Below are 19,618 nucleotides of genomic sequence, written 5' to 3'. Positions count from 1 at the left end.
AGATATGATAACTAATTTAAATCAGATTTGATCATATTAGATTAGATTAGATTTGATTTAAATTTAAAATCCCTAAAAATACTACTAAGCATAGTAGATTTAAAATAAGTCTTCTAACAAACTTTTGACCACATAACAAACTAAAACAAAAGTCTAGAATTTCAAAATTTAAAGATAAATTATGCCTCCCGTTGAATTCGGAAAGCATTATTGGGTTTCTTGCTGTCCTGAATTAGCCCAATGGGCCTTGCCCATTCTTCCTTGGTTAGAACTTGATGTAACTCCATATACACAAGCGCTGCCAGGTTCCCAAAACTCTCCTTGAGCTTCTTTGCATGTGCTCTAGTGATGGGGCCCTCTGGAAGTGTAAAATTCCTATTCTACCCTTTTGTCTTAGAATGCCCCTGTTGTCTTTCCGAGCATGTATCACGAAACTTGTTTTTAGTGTTCTTCTTTAATGGGCTTGTTTTTAAAAAGGAAAAAGTTCACGCTTCCATGTTTTCGTTGAGTGGTGGATAACTTTACTATTTTAATATATCAAAAGTTAGTTTTTCAAAAAAGGAAGGTCTGAATTTAAATTATACTCACCAACTCCAACCACTCATGAGCCATGACTCTACATCTACAAACGGCATTATTTTCAGATCCATCCATAACAAATGAATTGTGAAAACAGATCTAAAATGATCCTAAAGAACAAACCACTTATACAACAACAAAAAGATATTAGATCATGTAACTATGGATTCTTCCACTCTGCTTGGGGCACGGATTCTATGTGTCGAAGACGTTTGGTGTTTCGGTGCGCATATTCTTTGTCTTCGACTGACCGGTGCGCCTGATGATGATGGCCGTCAGATCTTACTTGTTTTTTAATCCAATGACATAGATCATCCTAGCTCTTCCCTCATTTGATTGGCTAGTGGACATCTTGTGTCACAGGGGATAATTTGCAAAATTTATTTTATAGCTGATAAACTCCAATTTTGTAGTTTATCTTGTGCTTAATTTGGGGAATTTTATCAACTTTTCTCACATTTATTCAATGAAATAGCATGGTTTTGCAATTCTCCCTTAATTTGCGCTTAAATGTGAAAACATGCTTTTTAGGCCTTAAAATAGCTAAATTTAACTCACTTTAATTCCATTCGATGCCTTGATATGTTTGTTGAGTGATTTCAGGTTCATAAGGCAAGTATTGGATGGAAGAAGTGAGGAGAAAAGCATGCAAAGTGGGAGAACTCATGAAGAAATGAAGGAACCGTAAAGCTGTCAAGCCTGACCTCTTCGCACTCAATCGACCATAACTTGAGCTACAAAGGTCCAAATTAGGCGGTTCCAGTTGCGTTGGAAAGCTACATCTGGGGCTTCAAAATCATATAAAATTTGCCATAGTTGCCTGACTTCTAGGGACGCACACGTGCACTGTACATGTGCGCGCCGATGGAGCAGCATGATTCACTAAAGTGAAATCGTGGCCTGCGATTTGTAGCTCATTTTGGGCCCAATCCAACTCATTTCTGATGCTATTGAACCCACGGATTGAGGGGGGAATGAATCAAGTAGTCATAGTTTAGTTTTCATCATGTTTTAGGATAGAATTCTAGAGAGAGAGGCTCTCTCCTTTCTCTAGAATTAGGATAGCAATTAGGGTAAAGTTAGGTTAATCACACTCAAATTTCTCTTTCAATTCTTGTTTTGATTTTAGGTCTCATTATATTTTAGTGTTCTATTGTCTTAATCTTCTTAGTTTCTCTTGTTAATTTCTTGCTTTGCTCTCTTTTATGTTGATGAACCATTGTTGAATCTTAATTTTCTTTAATGTAATTTTATGTTTCTATGTCCTTTTTATGTTCATCTTAATTGCTATTGTTGATTTCTTGCTTGTGGTAGTCATGGATTTCACTAATTCTTGCATTTTGTGATGTTTACTTTTATTGCATATTAGGTGTTTGATAGAATGTTTCCTTTAGTTTTTTAGTAGTTCTCTTTACTCTTGGCCTAGGCTAAGGGAATTGAGTGACCCTGAGTCATTGGGTCTCAATGATTTGGTGATTTGAGAACCCTTGGTGATCAATTTTGATACTCATTGACACTAACCCACTACTAATCTAATTAGTAGATAGGTTGGGACTTATGGGTTGATGTGATCAAGCCTATTTGACGTATTTCAAGCTTAGGAGTAGATATTACGTACTTAAAGCTTTTAGAAGTAGACTTAATAGGTTGGCCTCTCATAATTATAAATATATGGTTGTAGACAAGGATGGTGATCTCAATTACCTATGTCTAGCCAAGAGAGTTCTTCCTTTCTTTTATTAATTTTTGCCATTTACATTTCTTGTTCCTTATTACAAAAACCCCAAAACATTCCTTCATAGCTAATAGTAGAGCATTTCATTGCAATTACTTGTGAGACGACCCGGAGTCTAAATACTTCGGTTAATTCTTATTTGGGGTTTGTTATTTGTAACAACCAAATTTAATTTGATGTGAGATTTATTTGTTGGTTTGGAGCTATGCTTACAACAAAATTCTTCTTTCTATAAGAGAAATTCCTAACCAACGCAATTCTCGTTATCAATAGTTGGTTATTTTTATTACATTCGAAAATTATTTGGGTTTAAGTAGAATTAGTTTAGAATGTTTTAACACCTAAATTAATGGCAGTTAGTGATTCTGTTTAACGCTAAATCAAAGATGATGGAGGTGGGCTTGGAAGGAAGGAGAAGCGCCGTGAACGTACGGTCAATGGAGTTACAGGAAACTTTCTCCTGCAGAATTACAGTGCAAAGTTGACTCTTTAAATGACGCATCTGTCGCGACTCATTGGTTAGGAGGATGACGATCTGAATAGTGTCATCGCTGGAAGGGGTTTCGATCGCCGTTGATAACAAGGAATATTGTTTCGGGTAGACGTATGGCTTTGCTGAAGACAATCAACAAGGAAGGTTTCAAGCGGTTTCGTCTTCCTCGTACGTGCTTCTTGTTTTCTGTGCCTACCATTTTTCAAAATTCCGTCTTTCACTTGTCCACAGTTACCTTCAATATCCAATTGGAAGATGGAAACTTTTCAGATGCCAAAGAACAATTTGCAACCTTATGTTTCAACGGAAGTATCTGAGAAGCGTTTCACAGCTTTGTTTCTTATATATGGTCTGAACCCAGCTTGTTCTCAAATCTCATACGAGCATGCATTCCCACAAAGTCTGTTTCTTTGGGGAAGCAGCTTCATTCTTTGATTATTACCTCTGGCTGTTCCTCTGACAAGTTCGTTTCCAACCATCTCCTTAACCTGTATCTGAAATTTAGGGAGCTCCAAGCTGCAGTCTTACTGTTTGATAGAATGCCTACTAGGAACATTGATGAGCGGATAATTTATACGCTTTTTGGCATTGTTTTTAGATAGTTTTTAGTAAGTTTGAGCTACTTTTAGGGATGTTTTCATTAGTTTTTATGTTAAATTCACATTTCTGGACTTTACTATGAGTTTGTGTGTTTTTCTGTGATTTCAGGTAAATTCTGGCTGAAATTGAGGGACTTGAGCAAAACTCTGAAGAAGGCTGACAAAAGGACTGCTGATGCTGTTGGAATCTGACCTCCCTGCACTCGAAATGGATTTTCTGGAGCTCCAGAACTCCAAATGGCGCGCTCTCAACGGCGTTGGAAAGTAGACATCCAGAGCTTTCCAGCAATATATAATAGTCCATACTTTATTCGGAAATTGACGACGTAACTTGGCGTTGAACGCCAAGTACATGCTGCTGTCTGGAGTTAAACGCTAGAAAAACGTCATTATCCGGAGTTGAACGCCCAAAATACGTCATAACTCGGAGTTCAACTCCAAGAGAAGCCTCAGCTCGTGGATAGATCAAGCTCAGCCCAAGCATACACCAAGTGGGCCCCGGAAGTGGATTTATGCATCAATTACTTACTCATGTAAACCCTAGTAGCTAGTCTAGTATAAATAGGATAAGTTACTATTGTATTAGACATCTTTTGACAGTTTAATCTCTTGACTGTTTGGCCTTTGATTATTCGGTCTCTTGATCACTCAAGGGGGCTGGCCATTCGGCCATGCCTGAACCTTTCACTTATGTATTTTCAACAGTGGAGTTTCTGCACACCATAGATTAAGGGTGTGGAGCTCTGCTGTACCTCAAGTTTCAATACAATCACTATTACTTTTTATTCAATTCTCTTTTATTCTTATTCCAAGATATACGTTGCACAACACTTTGATAAATGTGATGATCCGTGACACTCATCATCATTCTCACCTATGAACGCGCGTGATTGACAACCACTTCCGTTCTACCTTAGGCCGGGCGCATATCTCTTAGATTCCCCAACAGAATCTTCGTGGTATAAGCTAGATAGATGGCGGCATTCATGAGGATCCAGAAAGTCTAACCTTGTCTGTGGTATTCCGAGTAGGATCCTGGGAATCCAGAAAGTCTAACCTTGTCTGTGGTATTCCGAGTAGGATTCCGGTATTGAATGACTGTGACGAGCTTCAAACTCCTGAAGGCTGGGCGTTAGTGACAAACGCAAAAGAATCAATGGATTCTATTCCAACCTGATTCAGAACCGACAGATAATTAGCCGTGCTGTGACAGAGCATTTGGACCATTTTCACTGAGAGGATGGGATGTAGCCATCAACCAAGGGTGATGCCTTCAGACGATTAGCCGTGCAGTGACAGCGCATAGGACCATTTTCCCGAGAGGATTGAAAGTAGCCACCGATGATGGTGAAGCCCTACATACAGCTTGCCATGGAAAGGAATAAGAAGGATTGAAGGAAGAGCGAGTAGTGAAGCAGAGTTTCAAGAGGAGCACAGCATCTCCATACACCTATCTGAAAGTCTCACTATTGATTTACATAAGTATTTCTATCCCTTTTTTTACTTTCTTTTTATTATTAATTTTCGAAACCATAAATAAATTTAATCTGCCTAACTGAGATTTACAAGATGACCATAGCTTGCTTCATACCAACAATCTCTGTGGGATCGACCCTTACTCGCATAAGGTTTATTACTTGGACGACCCAGTACACTTGCTGGTTAGTTGAACGGAGTTGTGAATTCAACTGGTGCCACAATAATGATTTCATACAAGTACAAAAGAATATGGATCACAATTTCGTCCACCAAGTTTTTGGCGCCGTTGCCGGGGAATGAAAAGCAATGAATTTTGCAAAATGGAATAACAATTGAATCACAATTTCGTCCACCAAATATCATGTCGTGTAACATCATGATCAAAGCCCATCTTGAAATGGGTAGTTTTGAGAGTGCCAAGAAATTGTTTGATGAAATGCCCGAGAGGAATATTGCTGCTTGGAATGCAATGATCACGGGGTTGGCCAAGTTTGAAATGAATGAGGAGTATTTGTTCTTGTTTTCACGGATGAATGAGGGGTAGAGAAATCACCCAAATTTTGGATGGAGGGACCAACCTTAGAGACCTCAGAATTTCAGCAATAATTCTCAGGGTGACTTCCAACAGAACAATTACAATAACCGCCAATTTCAGTCTCAGCAACAACAACCACCTCAGTAGGCAAACTCTAAATCCCAAGAAGATTCTAATTGGGAGATGATGAGGAGTTTTATGCAGGAAACCAGAGCCTCTATTAGAAACTTGGAAGTGTAAATGGGCAAACTGAGTAAGCAAATACCTGAGAGGTCTGCAAGTACATTTCCAGGTGATACAGTGGTGAACCCAAGAGAAGACTGCAAGGTTATTCAATTGAGAAGTGGTAAAGTAGCTGGCTTCGAGACCAAGGTTAATGAAGAGTTTGTTGAAAAAGAAGCTCCAGAGGAGAAGAAGGAAGAAGTAGAACACGCCCCTCCAAAGCGTGCAGACAACCCATTCCCTGATTCTCTTGATACTTATCCCACATTGCCAAAGGCTCCTGAATACAAGCCAAAAATGCCATATCCTTAGAGGCTTTAGAAGGCTTCCAAAGAAAAGTAATTTTCTAAATTTTTAGATGTCTTCAAGAAGCTACAGATCAACATTCCTTTTGCAGAGGCTCTTGAGCAAATGCCTCTCTATGCTAAGTTTATGAAAGAGTTGTTGACCCATAAGAGGAATTGGAAGGAACAAGAAACAGTGGTGTTAACCAAGGAATGTAGTGCAATTATTCAACACAACCTTCCTGAGAAAATGCCAGACCTAGGGAGCTTTGTCGTTCCTTGCACCATTGGAGATGTCACCATTCAGAGAGCTTTATGTGATCTTGGAGCTAGCATCAATCTAATGCCACTTTCAGTGATGAAAAAGGTTCAAATTGAGGAGGTAAAACCCACTCATATTTCTCTTCAACTTGCTGATCTTTCTATTAAATTACTTATGGGTGTTGTTGAGGATTTACTTGTTAAAGTAAGACTATTTACTTGTTGATTTTGTTATCTTAGACATGGAAGAGGAGGTAAAATCCTCTATTATACTTGGTAGACCCTTTTTAGCTACAGGTAGAGCTCTGATTGATGTGCAAAAGGGTGAATTAACCCTGAGGGTTAATGAAGAACATGTGGTCCTTAATGTTTTTGAAGCTCTCAAGCACCCTAATGATTCTGAAGGGTGTATGAAAATAGATGTTATTGAACCTCTTGTTCAAGAGGTACTAAAAGTTGAGGTATTTGATGACATTCTGGATCTTATTTTTGAGTATGAATTAGTGGAAGTTGATGATTCACCACCCCAGAAGGCTATGGTTCACACGCCTAAAGCAGAGGAGGAAGCCCCAAGATTGAGCTCAAACCTTTACCTCCTTCTCTGAAATATGTGTTCTTGGGTGAAAATAATTTATATCCGGTGATTATTAGCTCTTTTCTGAAGTCTGAAGAGGAAGAGGCGCTTATTTCAGTGCTCAAGAGCCATAAAATAGCTCTTGGATGGACCATTAGTGACTTAAAAGGGATTAGTCCAACTAAGTGTATGCACAAGATCCTCCTTGAAGATGATGCTAAACCAGTTGTGCAACCACAAAGGAGACTCAATCCAACCATAAAAGAGGTGATCCAAAAAGAGGCAATGAAATTATGGGAAGTAGGTATTATTTACCCTATTTCTGACAGTCCTTGGGTAAGTCCTGTGCAGGTAGTTCCCAAGAAAGGAGGAATGACAGTAATCAAGAATGAAAAGAATGAGCTTATTCCTACAAGGACAGTCACAGGATGGAGAATGTGTATAGACTACAGGAGGATCAACACTACTACAAGGAAGGATCACTTCCCCTTGCCTTTCATTGATCAGATGCTTGAGAGGTTAGCTGGTCATGCTTTTTATTGTTTTCTGGATGGATATTTTGGATATAATCAAATTGTAGTGGACCCTCAAGATCAAGAGAAGACAGCATTCACATGCCTTTTTGGAGTGTTTGCCTACAGGAGAATGCCATTTGTACTCTGTAATGCTCCAGCAACTTTTCAGAGGTGTATGCTTTCAATTTTTTCTGATATGGTTGAAAAATTCATTGAGGTATTTATGGATGATTTTTCTATTTTTGGTAATTCTTTTGAATCCTGCCTTAAGCATTTATCTCTTGTCTTGAAACAGTGTCAAGAATCAAACCTTGTTTTAAATTGGAAAAAATGTCATTTTATGGTTACAGAAGGTATTGTTCTTGGACACCGAATTTCAAATAAGGGGATTGAGGTTGACAGAGCAAAGGTGGAGGTAATTGAAAAATTACCACCACCAGCTAATGTTAAGTCAGTCAGGAGTTTTTTGGGTCATGCAGGATCTTATAGGAGATTTATAAAGGACTTTTCTAAAATTGCTAAACCATTGAGCAACCTATTGGTTGTTGATGTTTGTAACATCCCGAATTTTTAAAAATCTAATTATGAATAAATTATGATCTTATTTTATTAAGTTTAAACTTTATAATTTTAGAAATTATTTTGTTAGAAATAATTAAATAGATTCGGAGATAGTTTTATTTTGAAATCAATTAATATTTTTAAGTAATCTTATTATAACAGATTATTTTGTAAAATTTTAGTAATTGAAAATTAAGAAAGAATTGTACAATTTAATTTAAGTAATTTTTATTATAAATAAGTTATGACTTATTATTAATTTGAAACTCTTTATTTTATAAACTGAACAATTAAGAATAATTAAATTAGTTTTGTTAATATTCGGAGTTAAGTTAATTAATATTTTTGTGTAAATTTTTATAATTTTTATGTTATATAATTTTAAATTAGAATTCAGTAATGGAAGTGTTATACAATTTAATTTAAGAAAAGTGTATTATTATTAAATTACGGTTTATTTTATTAATTTGAGTTCTTAGAGATTAATTTATTATGAATGATTAAATTGATTTTTATAAATATTTTAAGTTTAAGTCAATTAATATTTATGTACAACTTTTATTTTAATTAGTCATTTTATATAAATTGAAATTAAAGTTATGATAGAAAAATAATGAAAGGTCATATAATTTAATATAGGTAATTGATATTTCGAGTTTAATCGTATTTTATAAAATGTGATTAATATGCTTATTTTATAATTTAAATTAAAAATAATTGTTTGAGCTCATTGATATGTTGATAAGTAAAATCTTATGCATTTTGAAAGTAATTTTTATGAAGTAATTTTTATGGTATTATATTTAAATCTTAAATTGTTATTCTATCTCAAATATTTTATAAAGATTGTTATATTACTCATATACATTATACCTTAACCCTAAATTCCTAATTAAAAACCTAATTTTACCCTAAATTCACAAAACACACGCACAAACAGAATGGGAAAGAAAGGAAACAGGGGAGACGAGAGACTGAGAAACAGGGAAAGGGGGAGTAAGAGAGCACGAGATGCAGAGGGAAGAGGGGAAGGGGGGAGTAGCGCCGGTGGGTGTCTCTGCCACCGTGGCTGCTGTTGCTGTCGAATAGAAGAGGGAGGGAGGCTGTCGCACTTCTAGCTGCCGCTGAAGCTCCCCTCACCACTGTCAACGTTGGTTAGGGCAGAGGAGAAGAGGAAGAATAACGGAGAAGAGAGACTGACGGGGAGGGTAATACGGTTGTTGTTAATTTGGAGCTGCTACAAGAACGGCGCTTCCTGCTTCTAATCTCTGTCCTTTTGATTTTTGGAGCTGCCGTGGATGGAGCTTGTAATCAGAGAAAGCAAGCTGCCGCCACCAACTCTTAATTCAGCCAGTGTCTTCCTCCTTGTTCTGATTTCAATTTTCCTATTTTTGAAACCGTAACACTCTCACCCTTACTCTGATTATACTTTGTTTCTCTTCCATGTGCTTGTTTTAATCATGGTTGCCTATATCTTTGTTGCTCAGCCCCTTTCTGGCACCTACTTCCTGTTACAATTAGGTCGAGTATTGAAGCTGGTGCTGCCATGGGACGGTTGAAGCTGTTACTGATTCTGATTTTGCTATCTCGGTACTGGTCTTATCTTCTCCTTAGAGTTGATCCATTTACACGTTTTGTTTTGTCACTGCTGTGGTTGCCATGTTCTGGTTTTAATTCTATTTTAGTTCTTGCTTTGTCTTGAATCCTTAGAGCTGAAATTGCTTTGGATTCCTCTTCCAATTTGAATCCTCTATCTTACTGCAACCATGGTCAGTGCTGCGAAGGCTAATATTGTTGCTGTTCCGGTTGCGTGAGAGTTACCGCTGCTGCCCTGAAACCAAAAGAGAAGAGAGTTGTTACGTTAAAGTATGCGATTGCGACATTGAGGTAGGGGGTTTAAAATGATTTCAATTTAAGAATGCCTACAAGGTTTATTGAATAACTGCAAATAGATTTAATACCTGTGAGTAGTTGATTGACTATGTGAATATTGAATTGTGGCTGAAATTGTAATTGGAATGGTTGGGATTGTGATTTGGAATTGTTGATTAGTGATATTGATTGATTGTGTGGACTGGGAATTGTTTGATGACTAATTGTTGAGAATTCCTGAATTTTAATGGGTTATGTTGGATTTGTTGCCGTTGAGTTGTTATTTGGTATATTGTAATGTTAATGAACTTGGTTGGTGGTTGGTTTGGAATTGGTTTTGAGGGGTTTTGAAGGGTTGGATTTTGAATACTAAATAGATTGCTGAAAATCTGATTTTTGAAATTAAAAAGTGACTTTGGAAGTGAATCAGTTATTCAACGATAATCGAAATGGTGTAAGAGTAAAGGCCGAGTAAAGTATAATAAAAGTTGTTGTTGAGACTCAATTTTGACAAGTTTGAATTAATTATAGAACTAGTTATGATTTTTCAAAGTTAAAATGTAAAACTTGATTTTCTGCATTATTTTTAAAGGAAGCCGGAAACTTTGAAAAACTATAACTATTTCTGTGATTATCGGAATTGCGTGGGACCAAGTCCGGATTGAGCTTGGGAATATAGGGAACTGGACTGCTGAATTTGAGACTTTTTCACTAAGTTTATGATTTATGGTGAATTTTTGAATTGGGGACGTCAAATCTGGTCTTTCTGCAGAACGTTTAACACAGCAGCAACTTGATTCCTTTATTGGAAATTCTGCAATTTGAATTTTGAAATGGAACCAATTTTAAATGAAACTTTGGTCCTAATACTTCCATTTCATAAAAATTTAGAATTGTTAGAATTGTGGTTTTAAAGATTTGGATTTTCAAAGAAAGATGTATTACGCAGTAAAAGTCAGGCTTTGTTTTCTAAGTCAGTAACTTTGAGGCTTTATAATTTTTAATTCTGGAATGATATTGAGATGCAACCAATTGGAAGTAAAAATTAAGTATGTTTAGCATATGTGACTTAAATTTCAGGGCTATCCATGTTTTAATGAGTAAGTTATGGGACTTGGAAGAAGATAGGCTCATTAACTTTTAAAGCAGAATTCTGCAGAAAATTAGTCAACTTCTAGGTTATATAATTTCTTTATTAAAAATGACATTGACCTGGGACCAATTGGAAAAGAAACCTGGATGAGTGAAGTTGAACTGTATTAATTTTTAAAGTCATTGGATTTAACTTGGATTTTATATTAAATTTTGAATGTCACATGCTGCTGCTGTTTTTCTGGTTTTACGCACTGCAGAGCAGTCTCGGTTTTTCCTTTATTCCTAAAGCTAGAGAAACCAGAAAATTATGATCTTTGGTTTGTTAGAAAGCTTATTTCAAGATGAACGCCTGGACATAAAGTTTGCACAATTCCGAGTTTATTTGCTATATTAAAAACAGAAAAGAAGATAGAGTGTTGAGGATGTCCTAGTGACAGTTATGAGTTTATAAAACTAAAGATGAACCTTAGTGCTATATGGCTAATTCAATGTGGAATTTTGCTTGATTCTGAGTTGATGTGATGCTGGAAAGGTTGAAAAGAGTAAAGTGAATTGTTTGGTTTGAACCCGTAAGGATGGTTAAGTCCTATTTTCAGAAGAGATTATGTCCGAATTTTTATAAAAGTATAAGGACTTGATCAAAATAAATATATAAGGCTTATTTAATCATAATAACTTCAATGATTCTTTTAAGAAAAGATTATTTGGTTTAAGAGATTGTTGGCAAGGGCGTGGGTCTAGTCCCGCTTGCGTATTTGCAGTTATGAAAGAAAAAGGAAAGAGTAAAGTACTTATTGTATGGTTATCTGTTGCTTGAAGCAACCCAAGAGATATATATATATATATTAGTTGCTTGATGCAACCCAGAGCTATATTTGATATATATTAGTTGCTTAATGCAACCCAGAGTTTCTGTAGGGAAACTAAGTTACTTACAGCCATTTTCCGCTTCCCCAGAGCAGAGCAGAGTATATATATATTTTCCTGCAGTAAGCAGAGGCTGTCTCAAATGAGCGGCTATTATCATATGCGCATTTATTTAGGAACGGAAAATCGTATCCGGGAAATCGGGATTACTCATGACCGGATAAATGTCGGGATTGCGGGCAGCCAACCGACACATGAGCTCATGGCCTGCACTAGGACTAGACATTCATCATATGCATCTATGTGATATTGTTTGGGGGTGTATATTGTAATTGGTTTGCCTAAGTGAATAATTCTGTTTAACTGCTAATTGCTATACTTGATGTAATTGCTCTTGATTGGGTTTGAACCTCATTACCTGTGTTTGTAACTGATTGTTTGGATTGTGGTGATTGGATATTGATTGAGTTGTTTGGGCCTGAGGCCGTGATTGGTACGTTTGAGGTCTAGTTTTGTATAAAGTATCTGACTGGTTCAGCATAGACTTAATGAACCTATGCTTGGAGCAGGATGATCATTTATACTACGTAGGTAACTTCTTTTATGTTAAGGTCTAGTAAAGTATGAAAAATCAAACTAGTTCAGCATAGACTTAATGAACCTATGCTTGGAACAGGTTGGTCATTCATACAGTCTAGGAAAACTTTTACGAGTTTTATAAAGAAAATGTGGGTCTAGGAATTTGAATAACTAACAAAAACTTCTAAAGGTTAATTTTCTTTTAGATGTCTCCGAATGAAATTAACTATTTGCGCTTTATTCTTTACTTTCACGGCATTCTCGACCTCTACTGAGAACATGTGGTTTGGTTCTCACCCCCAAATTTTCCACCCTTTCAGTGACACAGGTTTGAAGACGCAATTTGAAGCTGCGAGCGATTAGTAAGTTTTCTTTATGGTTTTAATTGGTCTGGTAGAATCCCTTCGCCGATTGTCCCTCGAGATTTTATTTCATATAGAGAGGTAGGTTTGGTATATTGTATTCGAGTTTTATTTGGTTTCTTTTGTATAAGAATTATTATCAATAATATTTATGTGATTATTACTATTTGTAAATGTTTGAACTATGTCTTTAATGAATAAAAACAAAAATTTCTGGAATTTTCTTAAAACTGAAATGCGAAATCGATACAAAGGCTCAGTAAATAAGTAGTTAATATTAGAAAAGGTCACGTAACGTTCTTTCTAGTAGAAATACCCTGACTTAAGCAAGGTATTTTGCTGGAAGGGATGTTACAATGTTCCTTTTGCCTATAATTCTAATTGTCTACATGCTTTTGAAACTCTGAAAGCAAATCTTACCTCTGCTCCCATTATAGCTCCCCCTGACTGGGATTTACCATTTGAGTTGATGTGTGATACTAGTGACTTTGCTATAGGAGCTGTTTTAGGACAGAGGCATGGTAAACTTATACATGTCATTTACTATACTAGCCGTGTGTTAAATGATGCCCAAAAGAATTACAGAACTACAGAAAAATAATTATTAGCTATTGTGTATACTGTTGATAAGTTTAGGTCCTATTTATTTGGTTCTAAGGTTATTATTTATATTGATCATGCTGCTTTGAAGTATCTTCTAACCAAACAGGATTCTAAACCAAGATTAATCAGATGGGTGTTACTCCTTTAAGAGTTTGTTATTGAGATAAAAGACAGGAAAGGGTCAGAAAATCAAGTAGCTGACCATCTCTCCAGAATTGAGCCTGAAGCAGGAGTACAACCACCTACAGGTGTGATTGAGACGTTTTTGGATGAGCAATTGTTCCTCATTCAGCAGGCTCCATGGTTTGCAGACATTGCAAATTACAAGGCCATGAGTTTTATCCCAAAGGAGTACAGTAAGCAACAAGTAAAGAAGCTATTGACTGATGCGAAGTACTACTTTTGGGAGGAACTATACCTTTGTAAAAGGTGTTCAGATGGTATCATCCGGAGATGTGTCCCAAATGAAGAAACACAGCAGATTCTTTGGCATTGTCATGGTTCTGATTATGGAGGACACTTTGGTGGTGAATGGACAGCTACAAAAGTCCTTCAGAGCGGGTTTTACTGGCCGACTCTCTTCAGGGACGCAAGAGCATTTGTGAAGCATTGTGACAGATGTGAAAAAGTCACGAATCTCCCTGCTAACCATGAAATGCCACAATAGGGGATTCTTGATGTTGAGTTGTTTGATGTGTGGGTTATTGATTTCATGGGACCTTTTCCACCCTCACATTCAGACAACTATATTCTTGTGGCAGTTGACTATGTGTCCAAGTGGGTGGAGGCGGTGGCTCTACCCACCAACGATGCCAAGGTGGTAATGAATTTTCTTCAGAGATATATCTTTAGCCGGTTTGGTGTCCCAAGGACACTCATTAGTGATGGAGGAAGCCACTTCTGTAACAGACAGCTGGACTCTCTTCTGTAGAGATATGGAGTCCGTCATAAAGTGGCAACCCCTTATCACCCCCTCAGACAAGCGGACAGGTTGATGTTTCCAATAGGGAACTCAAGAGGATTCTAGAGAAGACCGTCAGTGTTTCAAGAAAGGACTAGTCTAGGAAGCTTGATGATGCTTTCTGGGCATACCGGACAGCGTACAAGACTCCCATTGGCATGTCCCCTTATCAGTTGGTCTATGGCAAAGCTTGTCACTTGCCAGTTGAGCTAGAGTATAAAGCTTACCGGGCAATCAGGTATCTAAATCTTGATTCAGAAGCTGCAGGAATTAAGCGAATGCTTCAGTTGAATGAGCTTGGTGAATTCAGATACTCAGCCTATGAGACTACCAAGCTCTATAAGGAGAGAACCAAGTTATTGCATGACAAGAAGACTGCCATCAGAGTTATTGAGCTAGGCCAGAGAGTGCTTCTGTATAATTCAAGTCTCAAATTCTTTTCCGGGAAGCTGAAATCCTGGTGGTTAGGACCGTTTGTGGTTACCAGAGCTTCACCATATGGTCATGTGGAAATATAGGAAGAGAATTTTGACAGGAAATTTACTGTGAATGGCCATCGGTTGAAGCACTATCTTGGAGGCGAAATCGATCGTCAGTGGTTTCCTCATCTGCTAAATTAGCAGAACTGACCATCAAGCTAATGACGTTAAAGAAGCACTTGTCAGGAGGCAACCCGATAATTTCGTATCCTTAGTTATTTTTCACAGTAGTAGCTTTCTTATTTATTTGATTTTTATTGAGTCTTCACTATTTTTCCTTCGTTTTACATGTGTTCTGATCATGCAGCTATTTTAGAGCAGAATCCAACAACTTCAAAAAAAAAAAAAAAGAAGAGAACAGAAGAAGAAGAAAATTCACCCGAGAGATAGGCCGGAGTGGTGCTGGAAGCGTTCCTTGTGCACAAGCAAGACCACGCGTAAGCGTCCCTGACACGTACGCGTGACCCTGGAAATCAGCGTAAATAGGTGTTTGGCCAGCTAGTTGTGATGGCTTGGGGCTCGAATTGTGCTAGAAGCACAATCTTCATCACGCGTACGCGTCCCTGATGCGTGCGCGTCATTTTCATTTTGTCCCCATCCACGCGTGTGCGTACCTGACGCGCACGCGTCATCTGTTTATCTAGCCCTCATGCGTATCAACCCAAGAGTTGTGCGTGCGCGGGGCTGCCTTCGCACAATTCGCACAAACTGAGAGCACGCGGACGCGTCCCAGATGTTTACGCGTCTCTTGAGCTTCATGCGACCCACGTGTACACGTGCTGTACGCGGACGCGTCGAACGTGCCGCATCACTTACGCAGCGCGCCGCCCTATTTTCATTATCTCTCCTCCTAAATCCTAATTCTCTCGTTCTTTTCCCCTTTTATCATTCTTTTATCATACTAATTGTTTTTATGCCCCTCTCTGTTTTCAGTTCTTCTTTGCTTGAGGACAAGCAAACCTTTAAGTTTGGTGTTGACGCTTCGCTTATGGCTTCTTTGTTTAGCACCAAAGGGAGATGAATGCTTTTCATGGAGGAATGAGATGGCCACCAGCATAACTGAGGTGGTTGAGTTCCTTTCGTTCTATTTCTCTTCTGTTCTCATTTTGTTGTCTTCTATTTTCTGTTGCTTTGATTGCTTGCATGATTTTTAGTGCTTTTATCTAAAAATTAAAAAAAATAAAAAAGATAAAAAATAAAAAAATATATATCTGTCTCATGTATCACTCACTGAGCTTGAATTCAAAAGAAAAAGAAGTGATGTATTGCATGAGAAATTGAGTTTATATTTAAGAGTAGTCTTATTTACTTAAATGTGGTGGTATTATTTGTGATTTTAAATGCATGACATGAACAATGCATATTTGAATTTGAATCAAAGGATGTTGATGTATAAGGAATAGAAATTTAGAGAATTATTATGACTTCTCTAAAACAAACAAAAATTTAATCCTGGAAGCAAAAGAAACAGCAAAAGATAAAAAAAACTATAGAAACAAGGTCCAAGGCTCTGAGCATCAATGACTAGGGAGGTCAGACATGATTAAAAGCTCAAAGAATTGTTTCCCTAGTCATATGCTTGTGGTGTGATTGTGTCAAGTAATTCTTGAGACAGAACACTTAGAGTCGAGACCAAGTGTGTTTAACAGAGTATGCCAAAGGTTTTGAGCACCATTGTCTGGGAGTAACTGAAAGAAAAATCAGAACTTAAAGAGAGTCCTCCAGTTAAGTGCTTGTGGTGTTTCTGTGTCAAGTAACCCTTGAGACAAAATATTTAAAGTCACGGCTAGGCTCAAGGTGCAAAGCACTAAAGAAAAATAAATTAAAGTAAATTTTGCTGTGTTCAAGGATTAAGCGGGAGTATAAAGATGAGAGAATTCATAATATGATCCGGATTCTAATTCCGAATGACACTGACGACCCTCTGATTCAAAGGAGAGTGAGATGCCAAAACTGTTCAAAATTACAATGAATAAACCCCATTTTAAGAATAGACTTGAGCATGACTAAACTCTCACTTCTCATGCAAATTCATATCTTAATCATGCACTTATTTTGGTTGCTTGAGGACAAGCAACAATTCAATTTTGGTGTTGTGATGCGTGAGCATCTTTCTTATCTTTTCCTAGTGAATTTGCATTTAAATTGTTGAGTTTAATTAAGAATTAATTATCTTTTAGCTACTATGGATGCTACTTTGAGTCTCGTGCAATTTTGTTTATTTTAGGTAGCATTTGGCTGGATTTGATGGAGAAGAAGCTTGCACAAATGGAAGGAGCACAAGAATTAAAGGAGATGATCAGCGAGGAGCGACGCGTGCGCATACCTGACGCGTGCGTGTGATTTGGAGAATTGTGCAGTGACGCATGCGCGTACCAGACGCGTACGCGTGACTGACGCGTACGCATAATATACGCCACGTGCAGAAAATGCAGAAAACGCTGGGGGCAATTTCTGGGCCCTATTTTGGCATTTAAGTAAGGCGCAGCTCTTTGCCAAGTTAGGCGCGGATTCAGTGAAGCCAAGCGGTCTCCACGTTACAAGGCACGGATTATTTAATTAATTATGATTTAAATTTAAATTTTAAAATAGGAAAAAGATATTTTAATTAGATTTTAAATTAATTAGGATTAGATATAAAAGATAATATTATTCTATTCCAATTTACATTCCGTACTTCTACAGTTTACCTGAATCCTTATTTTCTCTCTGAACCATGAGCAACTAAACCTCCACTGTTAAGGTTTGGAGCTCTGTCTATTGTATGGATTGATACTATTATTTTTCTATTTTAATTCATGTTTTGATTTATATTTCAAGAATTGTTTTCGTTCTTTATCTTATGAATTTGAGTAGAACGGAAGTATGACCCTCTTTCCAATTGAGTTCTTGTATAACTTGGAAAAGCTCTTTACTTGAACAACAGCTTGAAAACAATTTCTCCTAAATTCTAATTATCTGGATTTAACGGGATACGTGACATATAATCCTCTTATATTTGGATAATTAGGATTTTTATGCATAATAACTAGAATTAAACTTCACCCCCTAATTGGAATTAATTGACCAAGAAATTGGCGATTGATGAATTTTAGAGGAGACTAGAAAGGTTTAAGAAATTAGGGTCTAGTCACATATAGTTTGCTATGAATTAAATCTTGCATGATTAAAATAGTTAGTAAGAAAAGTCAATCCAAAAAATAGATAACTCTGAAATCTTAACTGCCTTCTTGATATTGTTTCTCCCAACTTATTTACTTGCTTGTCTTTCTAATATTTTGAATTTATTGTTTATGCTTTTGAATCTTCAAAACTATTTTCTGTTTGTTTGACTAAGCTAATCACTCAATTATTGTTGCTTGATCCATCAATCTTCGTGGGATCGACTCTCACTCACCTGATGTATTACTTGGTACGACCCGGTGCACTGGCCGGTTAGTTTGTGGTTAGAAATTCCGCACCAATATGTACCTATATTCGTAATATAAGCTCACTTTATTACCCTCATTGATTCCCAAATCCTCATTAGCAGTTCTGTAGAATGATGCTGTTACACGATCATTTCCTTTGTTGACGTATTTAAATAAGTACTTGATTGACTTTGATTGATTTCACCATTCAAGATTAATGTGAGCTCCATGTTTCAAAAGTAGATGCCTATTATGTGGTACTACATTGTTGACTAGGTCAAATCAAAATCAGATTCCTAATTCCGTTCATGAATTTTTTATGTAAATATAATGAATTATAATTCTTTTCTTTTTTCGATTTAGCTTAATTTTAGTAATTTTATGATTAGAAATTTTTTCTTTATTTTAGGATAGCATTTTTCCCTTCTTTCCTATTTTATAGTTATTTCTATTTCTGTAATTCCTCTATAAAGAGGCTAGTTCCCTGTACATTTGATAATACAATATATTCAAATACTTCAACTTGGTATCAGAGCAGGATCTCTGCACTGTGCCTCTAATTTATAACTATGGCTGACAGTTCCTTAGTCATGAATCCTGAACAGAAGGAGAACACCACTCCTACTCCATCAGATTTAAAATCTGAGCAATGGATACTAGTTAGTGCTGACTCCCATTCAGTTCAGATCATCACATTTTGACTCAATGGGTCAAACTACCTTAGGTGGTCTCAATCAGTTCAGATGTATATCCATGGAAGAGGGAAGATTGAATATCTCACCGGTGAGTGAAGCCAGCCTAACGTCACTGACCCACAATATAATGCATGGGATACCAAAAATTCTATGGTGATAACATGGCTGGTGAACTCAATGGAGGAGGATATCATTAGTAACTATATGTACTATACCACTGCCAAAGAATTGTGGGATAGTGTCAAGGAGATGTACTCTGATCTTGGGAATAAATCATAGATTTATGAACTTACTCTAAAAGCTAGAGAAATTTAACAAGGGAGTGACAATGTCACAAATATTTTCACACATTGAAGCGAGTGTGGTAGGATCTTGACCACTGTAATAACTACAAGTGGAATTTAGCTGCTGATGCCAAACACCATCAACAAACAATGGAAGAAGGGAGAATATTCCAGTTTCTTGCCGGCCTCAACGTGGAGCTAGATGAAGTTCGTGGCAGAATTATTGGAAGAGCAATCCTACCCTCAATTGGAGGAGTATTTTCTGAAGTTAGATGAGAGAAAATTCGTAGAGCTGTGATGATGGGGAAAGGCAAGATTGAACATACTTCTTCGGAGTCTAGTACACTCTTAGTGGCACCTGCTGCACTTAAAAGTTTATCAAATCAGAAGCACCCCTCCAATCTTTGGTGTGACCACTGCAATAAACCTCGTCACACCCGAGAAACATGTTGGAAGATTCATGGAAAACCGACATATCTTAAAGAAAGCAAACCTGGTCCCAAAATACGCTCTACCCTAACTGCTCATGAGGTTAAAAAATCATCATTAAGTAAGGAACAGGTTGAGCAATTCA

At 37.1% G+C, this 19,618-nt stretch overlaps 1 long non-coding RNA gene across 1 annotated transcript; it reads left to right on the top strand.

Annotated features, from left to right (window-relative positions):
* The first annotated feature begins 8,719 nt into the window (after positions 1–8,719).
* Positions 8,720–17,474, top strand: LOC112796781 (uncharacterized). Its single transcript, XR_003199385.3, has 5 exons — positions 8,720–9,236; positions 9,325–9,427; positions 9,548–9,724; positions 12,571–15,109; positions 15,589–17,474. It is a non-coding gene; the product is annotated as an uncharacterized lncRNA (long non-coding RNA).
* Positions 17,475–19,618: the final 2,144 nt, after the last annotated feature.

The sequence above is a fragment of the Arachis hypogaea genome, chromosome 4, assembly GCF_003086295.3.
Source record: "Arachis hypogaea cultivar Tifrunner chromosome 4, arahy.Tifrunner.gnm2.J5K5, whole genome shotgun sequence".
NCBI lineage: Eukaryota > Viridiplantae > Streptophyta > Magnoliopsida > Fabales > Fabaceae > Arachis > Arachis hypogaea.
The sequence above is the reverse complement of the archived record's forward strand: the minus strand, read 5'-3'. Positions and strand labels throughout refer to the sequence as shown.